Raw genomic sequence first — 15,483 nt, 5'->3', positions numbered from 1 at the left:
ATTTCCTTTTTACTGTTTTCTGATGCTTCATCTTCAGTTACCCAATCAGTGGGAGGAGGCATTATTCTTGGAGGTGATCCATACTTTTCAGAGCGAGGCACTCTCTTCTTCCTTTTGGACGTCCCGTACAGCATGTAAAAATCGAAAGAACGCCCAGATGGTTCTCCCAATAAATCTACTTCACGAACTCCCTCTCAATGTAGTTGCTTCAACAGAGTATTGTACGATACTCCTCTCCTTCTTCTTTCTGCTTCTAGGTCGATTTCCTCTTCAATGTCTGTTATACCATCATCTTCCTCACCATTGTAGGTCTCTCTAGAAGTCTAGCCTTCTTCATATTCCAGTACGCATGCTTCTCCTTTATTATCCCCTCTTTCTTCTTCTTCTTTCTCTTTATTCTTGAACTCATTGGCTAATAAATAGTTATTAGCCACAATAGGAGGTAACGTACCGAACTGAATAGAAAGAGGCTGATCTAGATCTTCTCTATCCCTTCTGTCTCGCTCAAACTTCGATCTCCCAGAAGAAGTTTCTGGCAACTCTTTCATTGATTCATCTGTACCAGTCTCTTCACTATCTTTGAGAACATTTTAATTGGCTACCTCGAGTAGTTTAGGCGCCTTAGGACGTGGCACTCCCTGTTGTTGCCTCATCATTCGTCCATAATTTCATTGAAAACGCCTTTGTTGGGTTCTAGTCATCTCGTTGAAGGGTATCGCCTTTCCTGCATTATACTGGAACGAATGCCATACATTTGGTTGGCGAGGTTGCGACCTGAATGTTCTTCCATTATTTACTGGCCTGAACTGCCTCTCAAAAGGCAGTCCATTATAGAATGATGTACCTTGCCCTCTACCAGGCTGAGCGTTTGGGAAGAAAGTAAGGTGATGGGGATGCTACCATATCCCTGATTTCTCCGTATTCCCATTCACTTCTCTTTTACATCTTGCACACAAGATATCTTCATCCTTTTTTGGCTCCTTCCCTTTAATACACTCAAAGACACTAGGATGTGGTCCAGGGTCTTCTTCTCTATCATCTATAGCCAATTTGAATTTTGGCAACTTGTTTTTGAAACCAGACGTCACCATATTCACTCCAAGTGGCTTTGGAAAAAGATTTTCATCCATTGCCATCATCTTCTTATCATCGAACGTAATTCGTCCTGATTCAATGACATCCTGTAACACATGGCGAAAAATCAAGCAATTGTTAGTCAAATGTGACCATGCATTATGCCACTTACAATATTTTTTTACCCTTAATTTGTTCAGGGTTTGGCAATTTATACTTATCGCTCAGCTTTATCTGCTAATCCTTATATAATTTATCAAATATAAGATCAGCTTTGGTTACAACGAACGAGAACGTTCTAGCTTTTACGTTTTCATCTTTCATAGGCTCATCCTTACCCGATGGTCTAGGCTTAGCCATTATAGGACAAGTATACGTGTCTCATTTGACTAATTCGGCCAAACACATTTCGGTCTTATCGTATGACTCATTATTGATGGTATGAACATCAAAATTTGGGTCTCTATAAAAAGTCCCCTTTCTAGAATTTTTTATCTGCTCTTCTTCTCTTATCAATCGTTCATACCTAATCACGTTCGCGCTCAATTGGAAAAGGTCAGGAAATTCCTTGTCTTGGAATTTCTTTTTCAAATCAAAGCTCAAACAACTTTGAGCGATTTTGACAAACTCTTTTTCGAGCAGAGGTACAAAACATTTACTTCTTGCTGTCTTGAATCTTTGGAGGAAACCTTCTGCCCATTTGTTTGACATTTGACATAGGTTCGCCAAATCGGCCAAAGTAACTTCAGACTCAGTCTTATAAAACTGAGCGTGGAATAATTGTTCCAATTGTTGCCATGTTTGAACAGAGTTCGCTGGCAAATTGATGAACCAGGAGAAAGCTACTCCTGTTAATGAAATAGGGAAAAGCCTCATTTTATGATAATCATTTATGTCACCACTTTGCAGTGTGAATCGTCCTATGTGTTCTAGAGTAGACACCTCTCCTAAATCGGTAAATAGTGAGAATTATGGCACTTTATACCCTCTAGGCCATGGATATGCTTGGTCTATCCAATCAGGATATGGCTTTGTGTAAGTCGGCCTAATGACAGGACGTACCCCAAAAGCCATCTGGTCTTGTATGATTTTCATATCTGATTCCTCAACATGACGTTGGGGTCATATAGAATCCCTACAGATTGGTTGACCGGTTGATTTGCCTGAGGCCTGATATTTAGTCCTTGATTAGGAATAAAGTTACCATGATTTGGGCCATTGTTATCATTAGCCTGAACATTTATTCCCTCATTAACACGTGGGGTATTCTGCCCGTTATTTAGGACATTATCTCTTATATTTGGATTACCCCCCAAATTAGGCGTACCACTACCATTATTCTGATTTGGCGTTACACCATCCCCTTGGTTTGAAGTAGATGGATCGAAATGTGGTTCTACCCCTTGATTTGGATTTAGGACTGGGGGATTATGTCCCACAATTGTCCTAATTTGAAAGTGGTTTGCAAGAGGTATAACTGGTTGACAAATTTGGCCTACTAACTTATTAATTATTTCGTTCACAGTACTCAGTTGTTTGGCCATGTTGTCCTAATGTGCATTCCAATTCTGGGTAAATCTTTCCATATTATGAATATTTCGAAGATTTACCTGTTCAACGACATTTTGTGTGAGTTCTCCAAGTAGTGCACGCATAGTTCGAGGACTCAACTCTGCCATTGATTCGTAACGACTGTTACTGCTCTGATTCTGTCCATCTATTCGTAGAGAGCTATGCTGTTCCTCATATCGCTCGATCACAGACTGGACTCCTCCCTGACTTGCTGCTTCGTTATCGGATCTCTGAGACATATTGTTTCACCTTTTGTATCTTCAACACTAAACACCACTGTCCCACCGGGCGTGCCAAATTATTTTGCGCGGGTTAGTCGCTAACAATTAAAAAGGGATCAGATGATTGTGTAAGGGACAAACCTCTAGAGACAAAGTCCCAAAAAGGGGTGTTTTTATTGAAGATGACTTTACAATTGGAAAATAAAAACAAAATGCCTTCAAGGGGTGCAAGCACACGAGTTACTGAAAAGAAGTGTTTAAATCTAAACTAAGAAATTTAAAGTTACATATTCTCTATTTGAGAGTGTTTGATTCGGGGTCTTTTGCTCTATATTTTTTCTTCCTTTTATACTCCCTGGATGATCTCTTCGTGATCAACCGCTTAAAAACTGATTGATCGCTCTATAACTGCCCACTTTCCTCGTAGTGGCCAATTTGTAATGGAACTGCCTTCTCCAACTGCTGCTATTACTTTTTGCTGTTCAACCGTCTTCAATTGAATTCCTTGAATCGTGGAACGTGATAGGGCTACTCAATAACTGATTCATTAACCGTACCTTTGAGTAACCATAACATCTTACGTTTGCTAAGATCCTGGGCGACTCGAAGGTTTAGGCGAGAACAGGGGCACGGTTCTGGGCGACTGCATGGCAATCCATTCGCTCAAATCTTAGGCGACTTATAACCTTGGGCGATGGTATTACCGTGTTCATAGGCTTCCCTATTTGGGCCTTTATCATGTATTGCCTGATTGAGTCGTTCTTTGGGCTATTTAATTTTGAGGATCTTCCAATTGGGCTTCATTCTTTGTGCTATTCGACTTGGGCTGAACTTTTTGTGTGTCAACAATATCCAAATTATTAATCCCAAATTATTCCACTAAAAATTTGGAATCGCACTCTTAAAATTATAAAACAAATTATATATTCAAGAGATTCGAACTGTCATTTCATATGGATCAATTCTCCATAAATGGTACATAATTAAAATTAGGTACTTATTCGTGAACCACTTTAATTATATCTTTCTGATATGATTCAGGTTAGTTCCAAATTCTTAATTATTTGACAATTTGGAGGTCGGTTAATACAAAGATTCAAGTTCATTTGGAGGTTAAAAAGGGTTGATAAAGATGGAAAATCTCATGATCAAGCTTTGGAATTCAAAATGTGGGAATTAACGTGCAATGTAACAAGTTCCATGATTGACAGGAAGAGACTAAGTGCAAAGTCCGATTTGATCACAGCCAATGAAATCATGCAATCAAGCGTCGAGGTTACCGGGTTACAAAGGATAATGTTTGCAAGCTTAAGGTCGAGTTACATGTTAGTCATAATGGCGAAATTATGTTCGGTGTATTGGATTCAAAGTTTTGGACAATATATGGAAAAACAAGCAGTGTGGATTAAAATGGGCATAACTTTTAGCTCGGGTGTCGAATTTTCACCCATTAATACAATCCAGAATCGTCACGAAATTCTGCACAAGGAGGATGTTTCAAAAATTAAACTACATGAATGCATAGCTTAAAATCCATGCAACCGCATAGGCTATTATCAAGGCAAAATTGAAGCTGACTATTTGTTCTATGCGACTGCATTGATTTATTCTAGCAAACGCATGGTACAAATTTTTGGATGCATTTTTAATTTTTGGTAACTTTTCTAGTTTCCATAAAATTTGATTCTAATTATTATTTTCCAGTATTTGGAGCATAATTTTCGTCCAAGACAATATTTTTAGGATTTGTATAAGTACTTTTTCTTATTATTGATTGTAAGAACTTTTGACATTTTGAGAGATCAATACAATGGGCTGTTTTGCTTTCAATTTCTTGTTCTTTGAAGAACAAATCGAACTTATCAAGATTTGTTAATCTTGTGGCATTCAAAACAAATCTGGGTGAGATTTATAATTGTGTAATTAAGAGGTCGTTAATTTCACATAATAACGGTTTCTTAAATCATCGTTTGAGAATTAAATTCAAAATCGACGATTCTTGGCTTTCTTGGGATCCGTGTCAATCTCGTTGTGGGTTCGTTAGTGGTCGTTGCTATCGTGTTCAGATTAGTTGGTATTAGAGATTAGGCTTCCAAAATCGAAGGTTATATTTTTTTCCTTTCTTGTTGAGTCAGTTTTCTTTTTATTGTTTTAGTGTTCTTCGTGCTCTTATTATTGTTGAGTCTTAGATCCATAAAAATGCCAAAAAAAATTTAAATCTTGTTCTTGGGCTAATCTAACGTTCAAATCAACTTCCGTTTGTTCTGTCAGCGTTGTAGTCGAATTTTCTATCTAGTGAAAAAAATGACTGTTCACGCATTACTGTTGAAGTAAAAAAATTATTGCTTGAATTATCTTTAAATTCCTTCCAGTTTCAAGTTGTTCAGTTCAGTTAGTCAGAAATTCGACACTTCTTGAATTTTCATAATTCATTCCAAATTTTTCTGTCCAATTCTTTGAGTCTTTAAAAATTCTCGAGTCTGATCCACAATCCAATTGAATTTCTACAAGATATTGAATTTGAATTGTTCCTTGAAACATTGACTGGAAGCAGTGAGTGGGAAAAATTTATGTGGTGAGATTCATTGAGGGTAAAAGTCGAAATTGAGTGATTCCTGAGTGAATTTTGTTGAGACAGTAACAAATTTTTGAAATTTAGGATGTCTGGCAGTGAAGGATTGAATTCAAGTAGAATTGGTGGTCAAACAAATATTCTTGACGACGTGATGAGGCGGTTCGAGAGGATATTAAAGGATATTGGTGATTGGATAAATAGGCTTGATGCGTCTTACACCAATCTTCATATGGGACATGGTAGATGGGGGCTTAGGGTGGATACGCATGATGAATATGGGTATGGTAGTGATTTGGATGAAAATGAGTTTAATGGAGTTGAATTGGGGAGAATGAGGAATAAAGGTGATCGTTTTGAACGTCGAGGTAGGAATAACTTCGGAGATGATGTAGATGGAGGTATGGGCAACATCAAAATGTCCATTCCACCATTTAAGGATAGAAGTGACCTAGAGACGTATCTAGAATGGGAGAAAAAGGTGGAACTTACCTTTGAGTGTTATAATTATTTTGAGGAGAAGAATGTGAGGTTAGCATTCTTTGAATTTATTGACTACGTGATCATTTGGTGGGATTAGGTGGTGACGTCGAGGTGTAGGAATCGGAAGAGGCCTATCACCACATGGGATAAGTTGAAGGTGGTGATGAGAAAACAATTTGTACCTGGCCATTACTATAGGGAACTCCATCAAAGGTTGTAGGGTTTGTATTAATGTTCTAGGAGTGTGGAGGACTATTACAAGGAGATGTAAATCTTCATAATTAGGGCAAATGTGGAGGAGGATCGAAAAGCCACTATGGCTTATTTTCTAAATGGGCTGAATAGGGATATCGCTAATGTGGTGGAGTTGTAGCACTATGTGGAGTTAGAGGATATGCTGTATGTGGCCATGAAGGTGGAACGACAGTTGAAGCAAAAGAGGACAGCTAGGAATCAACCGGGTCCTAATTTAGCTTGGAGGTTGAGAGGGGATGATGACAGAGTTGATGGGGCTGTTGCAAACAATAAAGCTGGAGTGTCAAGGGGGGAGGAACAAAATGCTAGCAAGGAACCACCAAAAGCAGAGTCACAAACTACTAGGAGCCGAGAAAATAAATGTTTCAAATGCTTGGGAAAGGGACACATTGCATCTCAATGTCCTAACAAGAGAGGAAACAATCTTAAGTGCCAATGGAGAAGTAGTGAGTATAGTAATGGAGATGGGACGCCCGATCTAGAGGATATTAGTGGTAGTGAAGTGTTGGAGCACGCGATGGACGGTGAAGCACTTGTGCTGATGTGTGCACTCAATACACAAATCAAGGTGGATGAAGAGGAAAAGAAAAGAAAAGACATCTTTCACACCAGATGCCACGTGGAGAATAAGGTATGTGGTTTAATTATTGATGGAGGTTGTTGTACCAATATTGCTAGTACCACTTTAGTTGAGAAGTTAGGGCTGAGAACAATAAAACACCCTAAACCCTATAAACTACAATGGTTGGATGATAATGGAGAAGTTAGGGTAAATAAAAGGGTATTAGTGAACTTTTCAATTGGGCAATATAGGAATGAAGTGCTGTGTGACTTAGTGTCAATGCATGTGGGGTCATATTTTGTTGGGTAGGCCATGGCAGTATAATCATAAGGTGAAGCATGATGGGTTTAGAAATAGCCGCAGCTTTGAAAATAATAGAAAAACTATCATGCTTGTACCATTGACACTACAACAGGTCTATGAGGGCCAAATAAAAATGAGAGATGAGAAAGAGAGAAAAAGAAATGAGAGACAAAATGAGAGCTCGAGAGAAAATGGCGAGGTGGCTAAGTGTGAGAAAAATCGAGTAGAGCCACATGAGAGAAAGGAAGGAGAGTCTTTTGAGTTAAGAGAAAATTGTAAGGTGGGTTTCTTTACTGGAAAGATTGAGCTTGAGAGTGAGTTGGTGAGGACTAATAAATCCCTTCCCAGTTTGAATTTATCTTTGATGCAGGAATGTAAAAATCTATTGCATGAGGACTTTCTTAAAGGGGTAACACGATTTGAATATCCAGTTGATTAGTATAAATACTGCTCTCATTATTGATTGTAAGAACTTTTGACATTTTGAGAGATTAATACAAGGGGCTATTTTGCTTCCAATTTCTTATTTTTTGAAAGAACAAATTGAACTTATCAAGATTTGTTAATCTTGTGGCGTTCAAAACAAATCCGGGTGAGATTTATAAATTGTGTAAGTTGCTTAATTCATTGTTTGTGAATTAAATCCAAAACCAACGATTCTTGACTTTCTTGGGATCCATGTTAATCTCGTTGTGGGTTCGTTAGTGGTCGTTGCTATCGAGTTTACATCACTTTCTCCATAAGTCCTATTGATCCTCTAATAAATAATATACTATATGATGTAATCATAAAAGTGAACACTCTTATTATTCAAGTCCTAAATCAACACTTATGACAACCGCCTATCTATGTTTTTATGAAGAAATGGATTTCTTCTTATATATTAATATTCCTGACTATTTATCTCATTGCATTTTCAACTTACCAAGAATTTGACATTATTAATTTGACTAACTACTAGGCACATCAAAAAATACGACTTAATAAATACTAATCATAATTAAGATCGATCCACATGTGACCATCATTGATCAAAATTGAATACCCTATGTTAAAATGAATTTTACTAGATATTCATTATTAATTATGTTCCTATCCTATATATAATCAAATTATATATAAAGTGCCTTCATTCCAATAATCACGTTATTAACAATCCATTTAAAATTATTTCATTTGTAATGAACTACACTAATGATCATAATTAAAGATCCCACTTTAATTTAAATCACGGACAAATTTTAATTATTCCACTTTAAGTATTATCCTCATGTACATAACACTTATGTACAATATTTAAAGTTACACATAAATAATCAAGTGATTTTTTATATTTATAGAACATCTAATCATGCATGCAAAAGATATTGAAATAATTTCATATATATCATTAAATGTCATCAAATGTTTCATGGGCACATATCCCAACAAATTCTATGACCAATAAATGGTGTTAAAATTTTGAAAGTTTATTAAATGAGTAATCCCCAATGTTTTAAAAATCGACCTAGGCATCGACCTAGAAAAGAAAGAGGGTCAAGGCTTAAAGGTTTGAATTGGTTGAAAAATTAAATAAATAAATAAACTATAAATTATCATAACTATAATAGATTGTTAAATTTTAGTTTTCTCATTCAAAATAAATATAATCCATGTTTATTAATTAGATTTATTATAGTATTTCATTTTGTAATCTCAAAGACTAACAATTGATATGTCAAAAATAATTTGCTTTGTTCAAATTGAAAATTGAAATCTTGTTGGGGTTTATAATTTGTTAATGAAAATAATGAAGTAAACTAGTAAACACTTAGAAAGTTAGAATTGACAATTGGCCATTATCCCACACTGGAAAATTACCACAACATTGGAAGAAGAGTTTCTTTTAAAAAAAGGGCTAGTATCCTACATTGGAAGATTACTAAAACATTGAAAAAATGGTCTCCTTTAAAAACGAGGTAAAGGAGAATCATTTGTATAAAAAAGTTATTTAAGCCTTTAATTGCAATGGGTGGCCCATTAAAATAGTTAAAAGTTTATGCGAGGAAAAAAATTAAATCACCCAAGAAAAATCGTGGCTTGTTTACCAATTCACAATAATCGATCGAATTGATGGTTTATTAGTCAGTTCTTTATTTTCCAGTTAATGTATGAGTAATGGACCAGATTAAAGGCCGGCTCGCGGGTTTCTCGGTTGAACCGATCGGTCTGGTCTGATTTTTATAACATTGGTAATCACTAACCTTTAGCTTTAGTTACTACTTTCTTACTATAAAGTAAAATGTTACCGATTGCTCACTCACTTTTCACACAATGTTATCCATCCACCATCCATCGCAATTCTATTTTAATATTGTTCGATTTGTTTATATAATTTTCATGATTTTCGTAAATTATTTTGGCTCATTCTAATTTCCTAATTGTTTTCTATAGATTTTTTTTCAAAATTTTTTGTTCAGTCTATTTATATGATTTCTTGATTTTCATTATACGAAATTTACGTAAAACCGTTATCTTCATGAGGGTATCTTTACAATGATTTACTAGACAATGGTCTTTTTCAACGGATAACATCCATTATATGCCAAATTTTTCGTAGCGAAGTGTTATAGTGTTATCGGAAGAGCAAAATACATTTGGAATGCAAGTTATAAATGAGAACTATCAAGTATGCTAAATTTTTATTTATTGCTTTAGGGATAACCACTAACTAATCTTACCTATATTAAAAGAGCCACTTTGTGTGGCACTGTTCCAAAAAAAAAATCGTGTCATTTTACTGTTTGCCTTTTTTCTTTCCCTTTCTCCAAAAAACGATATTGTTCTATTTCTTTTTTACTATTCCCACATGCCAAATTAAAGGCCTTTCAGCTTTTACATTTTTTTCCTCGCGTACAGAAAAATCACTCCCACTTTATCTTTGTTGGGTTTATGACCCAAATTAGGAAAAAAAAAATTTGTTTTCTTATTTTCACATGAAAAAAATGTTTCCTTATTTTCACGAAATTTTATTAGAAATATATTATTTCCTTATTCTATATTATTTGCATCTTTATGATATGATATGTACCTATAAATAGATACCTTTTCTTTCAGTTTAGTTCAAGCAAAAATTACTGCGTTGTAATTTTCTCTCCATATTGTTATAATAAAACATCGTTCCATCTGCTTAACTCTCTTTAATTTCTTTATTTTAAATCTTGTTTCATCTTTGTGATCTTACTACATATTTCATACAACATCATTAATCAAATCCTTATGTCACCTTTGGGATCAACAAGTGTTACAGAGCTAGGCTGCAGGTTCTTCCTGAATTGATTGAGATTTTTTTAGAGATGACTACATTGAAATATAATATCCCGCTGTTGGATCGAAATACAAGATTTTCTTTGTAGCAAAGTAAAGATGATGACTATTTTGGCGCAGTTGGATTTGGATGGTGCATTGCTGGGTTTTGAGAAAATGTCAGCTAATTGGACAATGAAGGGGAAAAAATGGAGGGATCACAAGGCTTTATCATAAATTCATCATTGTTTATCCAATAATATTCTGCAGGACATCTTAAAGGAGAAAACAACAGCTACTTTGTAGGTAAAACTTGAGCAGTTATGCATAACTAAATGTTTCACTAGCAAACAGGCTCTAAAATAAAAGTTGTATTTCCATCGCATGGCAGAAGAAGGGTCACTAGAAGACTACATTACTGTGTTTAAGGAAATAGTTGCAGATTTAGAGATATTGTAGGTTAAGTACGATGAGGAGGATTTGGCTTTAATTCTGTTGTGTTTGTTGCCCGCCTCTTTTTCGTCATTTCAAGACACCATTCTATACAGTCATGACACGTTGACCATTGAGAATATCTACAATGCTCTATTATCAAAGAAGAAGATGAAGCATCTGGTTTGAACTACATTTAGGGATGAGAAAGCTCTAGTATCTCGTGGTGATCAACGGAGGGGTAGATCGAGGACGAACTTCAACAATTTTGTACTATTTCTACTACAAGAAGAAAAGACATGTTAAGAATGATTGAGGTAAGTAGTAGGCTAAAGGTCATTTAGTTGCAAAAATTGAGAGGCAATCATGTATTTCAGACGAGACTAATGTCGTTGAGGATTTTTCTGATGGCGATGATGTGCTGTTGACTGTAGTATTTGATGTAGAGTCTAGACCTGACGAGGAGTGGATTCTCATTTCGACATGTTCGTACCATATGCATTCCAAATTGAATTTATTTCATACATATAAGGCTGTCAAGTAAGGTAGAATTGTCATGGGAAACAACCAGTCCTGTCGTGTTGCTAGAATCGATCTGTCAAATCAAGGTAGCAGGATGGGACGGTCAAAATAATTAATCAAGTTTGACATATTCCAGACCTAAAAATGAGTCTCATCTCACCAAGTACCCTGAATTCAAAAGGGTATGAATTCTCTGGTGGAAGTGGAGGTGGAGTCTTGAGGGTCCGAATAGGCGTCCGAGTTGTATTAGATGAATGGAAAAAGTCTCGGCTGTACATCTTGCGGAGGAGTACAGAACTAATTAAGAGACATCTGGACAAGTTCAGTACTGCGGTGGAAATACAGTTTGGTATAATACCTCTCGTAAGGGGCTTTGGGTCGGTTCAGAATATTGCTTAGGGAAGCATTGGTAATTCCGCTTTACCACCAATTTAAGCGGATACACTCTATTTAGTAGCCAGAGTTGGACTTATGCAGCGTAGGTACAGTCATGTCTGCGATCCTTTCAGGATCGTTGAAGGTAACAGTTTTGGAAAGGGCCTTCTGATAAGACATTTGATGTGGTTTCTACTACAGGTTGTGCTTCGACCCTATTTGGTCAACGATACTTCCTTGGTGGAATTTTGTGAACTCGGGAGTAGGGTTTGAGTGTCGCTTGTAGACGTCGAGCAGAGGAAGATGTTTTGTGATGGAGAGTTTTGTTTGAAGAGTTCGGTTATTTTGATGCAGTTGGATATATTTTTCCTGGTGGAGAATTTTTGGAGCTTCGTTTGTTGCACTAGAATTTGGGTCAAGTTGGAGATAGACCCAAATTAAGAAAAAAATTATTTCCTTATTTTCACATAATTTTATCACAAACATAGTATTTTCTTATTCCATAGTATTTCCATCTTTATGGTATGGTATGTACCTATAAATAGTAGATTTTTTTTCAGTTTAGTTCAAGCAAAAATTGCTATGTTGTAATTTTCTCTCCATAATGTTATAATAAAACGCCGTTTCCTATGCTTAACTCTCTTTGATTTCTTTGCTTTAAATCTTATTCCTTCTTTGGATCTTGTTACATATTTCATAAAACATCATTAATCTCAATCATTGTGTCACTTTTGGAATCAACAATCTTCTCTCACATGTCAAACTCTTTTCAATTTTTCTTTTCAATTTCCTTTCACTCTCTTTCCCTTTCTTTGACTGAAGCTCTTACCACCAATTCCACCATGGTATCTCCAGGTAGTAGTAGAACCAATGTTACATTATATATAAATACATATATAAACAATAGGAAAGAGAGGGACTAGGCCGGGGAATAGAGAGGGATGAAGGATTAGATACAGAAAATCCACATCCTTCTTTTCTCGTTCGATCGAAAATGGCATTCCAATCCCAAACTAGCCTAGATTTCTCCATCAAAGAAGTGAACCTAAAGGAAGAATTTCAAGAACCTGGATTCGTCAACATTAATTAATTAATTAATTAATTTTTTCTTTGGGAACTACCATTGTTTCCAGAATCGACAACCTCATAATTAGGAGAGGGTATCAATGCTAGAGAAAGAGCAAGAGGGCATCGGAGGTTTGCGATTGCTCATTTTTCTTTTAGGAAGCCCAAATGATTATTCTTTTAGAATTGGTCAGTTCATTTGTGATATCCTTTTGCCTTTTTCTTATGCTACTAGTTTTCGAGGGATTACATTTTATGAAAATATTTATTTCCTTTTTTTTAGTTATAAAGTAGCTTTTACTCTTTTTGCTATTTAAATGCTTGAACAGTAAACTCTTCATAAATTCTATGAAGAATTGAGAAACAAAACAATTTACAGTGACAAGTTATTTGCTTTATATTGCAAAAGTTTGATATATTTTGAATAACATAAGAAACAACAAAAATAGATAATAAAAGGAAAATCAAATGTCATCTACTACTGGACTAAAAAAAATATATGACTTCTCAAAAGAAATTCCATTGTCATAATGCGGGATCATATACGGTCACCTAAGTAGTCTTATGCTCGAGATTCCTCTGTATCCATTACTTGATTCTCTATCTTGTTAAGCAAAAAATGAAACTTTTTTGTCATTAAAAAAAAAAAAAGGAAAACAAACTCAAAAAATATATATGTAAAGGAATTTGTTATGGTTTCATCCAAATAGCCCATTTAGGGAACGTAGAACAATTTTCTTGCCATCATATTCTTAAATAAATTGACCTATTACAAAATTAGAGAATAGTTACGGAATATTATGGGTAAACAATAAATGAACATTTTATCCACCAAGAAAACAGTAGTGTGAATGCCCTGTCAATCTCTCCAACATCTAATCAATGAATGAAAGTGGGAAATGATCCTTTCATGTAGCTGTATCCAGTTTGCAATAATCGATGCAAACTATCCATCCCGTCATTGTTCTGGTGGGAATTAGCTCATTCTTCTCATTTTGCACCACTGTGATTTCCCCTTTCTTTGATACAACTTGAACTGGGCTAATTCATGCACCGTCTGAAATCGGGTAGATAATGCCTGCATCCAGTAATTTCAGTATCTCTGCCCTGACCACTTTCTTCATATTTGGACTCAGTTTTCTCTAGCCCTCTATATTTGGCTTACAATTCTCCTCCATGAAAATCTTGTGCATCCATAGTAAAGGGTTGATCCCTTTAATGTCAGCTATCATCCACCTAATTGCTGTCTTATTTTCTCTGAGTACCCTAAGTAGTTTTTCTTCCTCCACCTCACCGACTGTGTTTGAAATAATCACCGAGAGTGTACATGACTCCTCCAAATAGGCATATCTGAGATATGGTGGCAATTGTTTGAGTTCCAATACTAGTAGCTGCTAAATGGAAGGTAGTAGCTTTGTGATTCCTTCTCCAAGTTCCTCAAATTGCCTTTTTCATGTATATGGTGGATTGGTATCCAAAAACTTTGCACATGTCTCAATCTCAAAAGAATCTGACTGGGCTGATTGGGAATGTGCAATACATGCCTCATAAGCATCGGATGTGCTTTAAGTAAAAATGTTTCCTAGACCACCTCGTCAATGACATCAACTTGGAAACAACTATCTAATTCCATAGGAAGTTTCATGGCTTTAAAAACATTGAATGATATATGATCCTCCCACAATCTTGAGATCAACTATCCCCTCTAGACTTTAATTAGAGCTCTCTCTGTTGCCAAAAACGGTCTGCCAAGTATCAACAAAATGTCCTTATCTTCTTTCATATCCAAGATGAAAAAATCTGCAGGGAATATGAATTTTTCAACCATGATAAGTACATCTTCTATTATTCCTCTGTGGCATGTCAATGATTTGTTAGCCAGTTGTAGTGTAATAGTAGTTGCCTTAGCCTCTCCCATGCCGAGTTTCTTAAAAACAGACAGAGGAATTAACTTTATACTTGCACCAGGATCATATAAGGCTTTATCAAAATAAACTTCACCAATATTGTAAGGGACAGTAAAACTCCCTGGACCTTTAAATTTCGATGGGAGCTTTTTCTGAATTTTGGCGCTACATTCCTCTATTAGCATTACTATCTCATGGTCCTCTAGCTTGCATTTATTTGATAGAATGTCCTTCAGAAACTTTACATAACTAGGCATCTGGAACAGTGCATCGGGGGAGCGGGATATTGATATGAAGCTTTTTGAAGACTTGTTGAAATTTCTTGTATTACTGCTTCATTTTATGCTTCTTCAATAACTTTGGCCTTATCTAGTGATTTCTCTGAACATTCCTTTGGAGTTGATTCCTTTGGTTGTTCGTCCTTCTCCTCAGTTTCTTCCTCTGCAAGAGGTGCTGTCTCTTCATTCACACCCGACCTTTTGACATGTATTTCAAGTAGTTGCAACCCCCACTTTGAGTTGTAATGGCCTTAGCGTGCTCCTTGGGGTCAAATACGTGTTTAATGTCAAATAACCCAGTGCTCTACCAGTCAATGCAATGGCTAGCTGCCCCATTTGAGTCTCCAAATTTTTTATGGTGGCATTTTGGTTTTGAAGAGTGGCTTCAGCTTTTACCATAAATTTCCCTAATATCTCTTCTAGTTGAGGCCTCTTCTCTTGCTATTGAAACCGTCCCTGTGACCTATTCTGATTCTAGTTGCTCCAAGAGAAGTTGGGATGCTTCTTCGAACTGGGGTTGTATGTTTTCCCATATGAATTGTTCTGTTGACGTTGTCCTCACTGTGCATAGTTTGCA

The sequence above is a fragment of the Olea europaea genome, unplaced genomic scaffold (assembly GCF_002742605.1).
Source record: "Olea europaea var. sylvestris unplaced genomic scaffold, O_europaea_v1 scaffold718, whole genome shotgun sequence".
Lineage (NCBI taxonomy): Eukaryota > Viridiplantae > Streptophyta > Magnoliopsida > Lamiales > Oleaceae > Olea > Olea europaea.
This window is presented reverse-complemented; position numbering follows the sequence as displayed.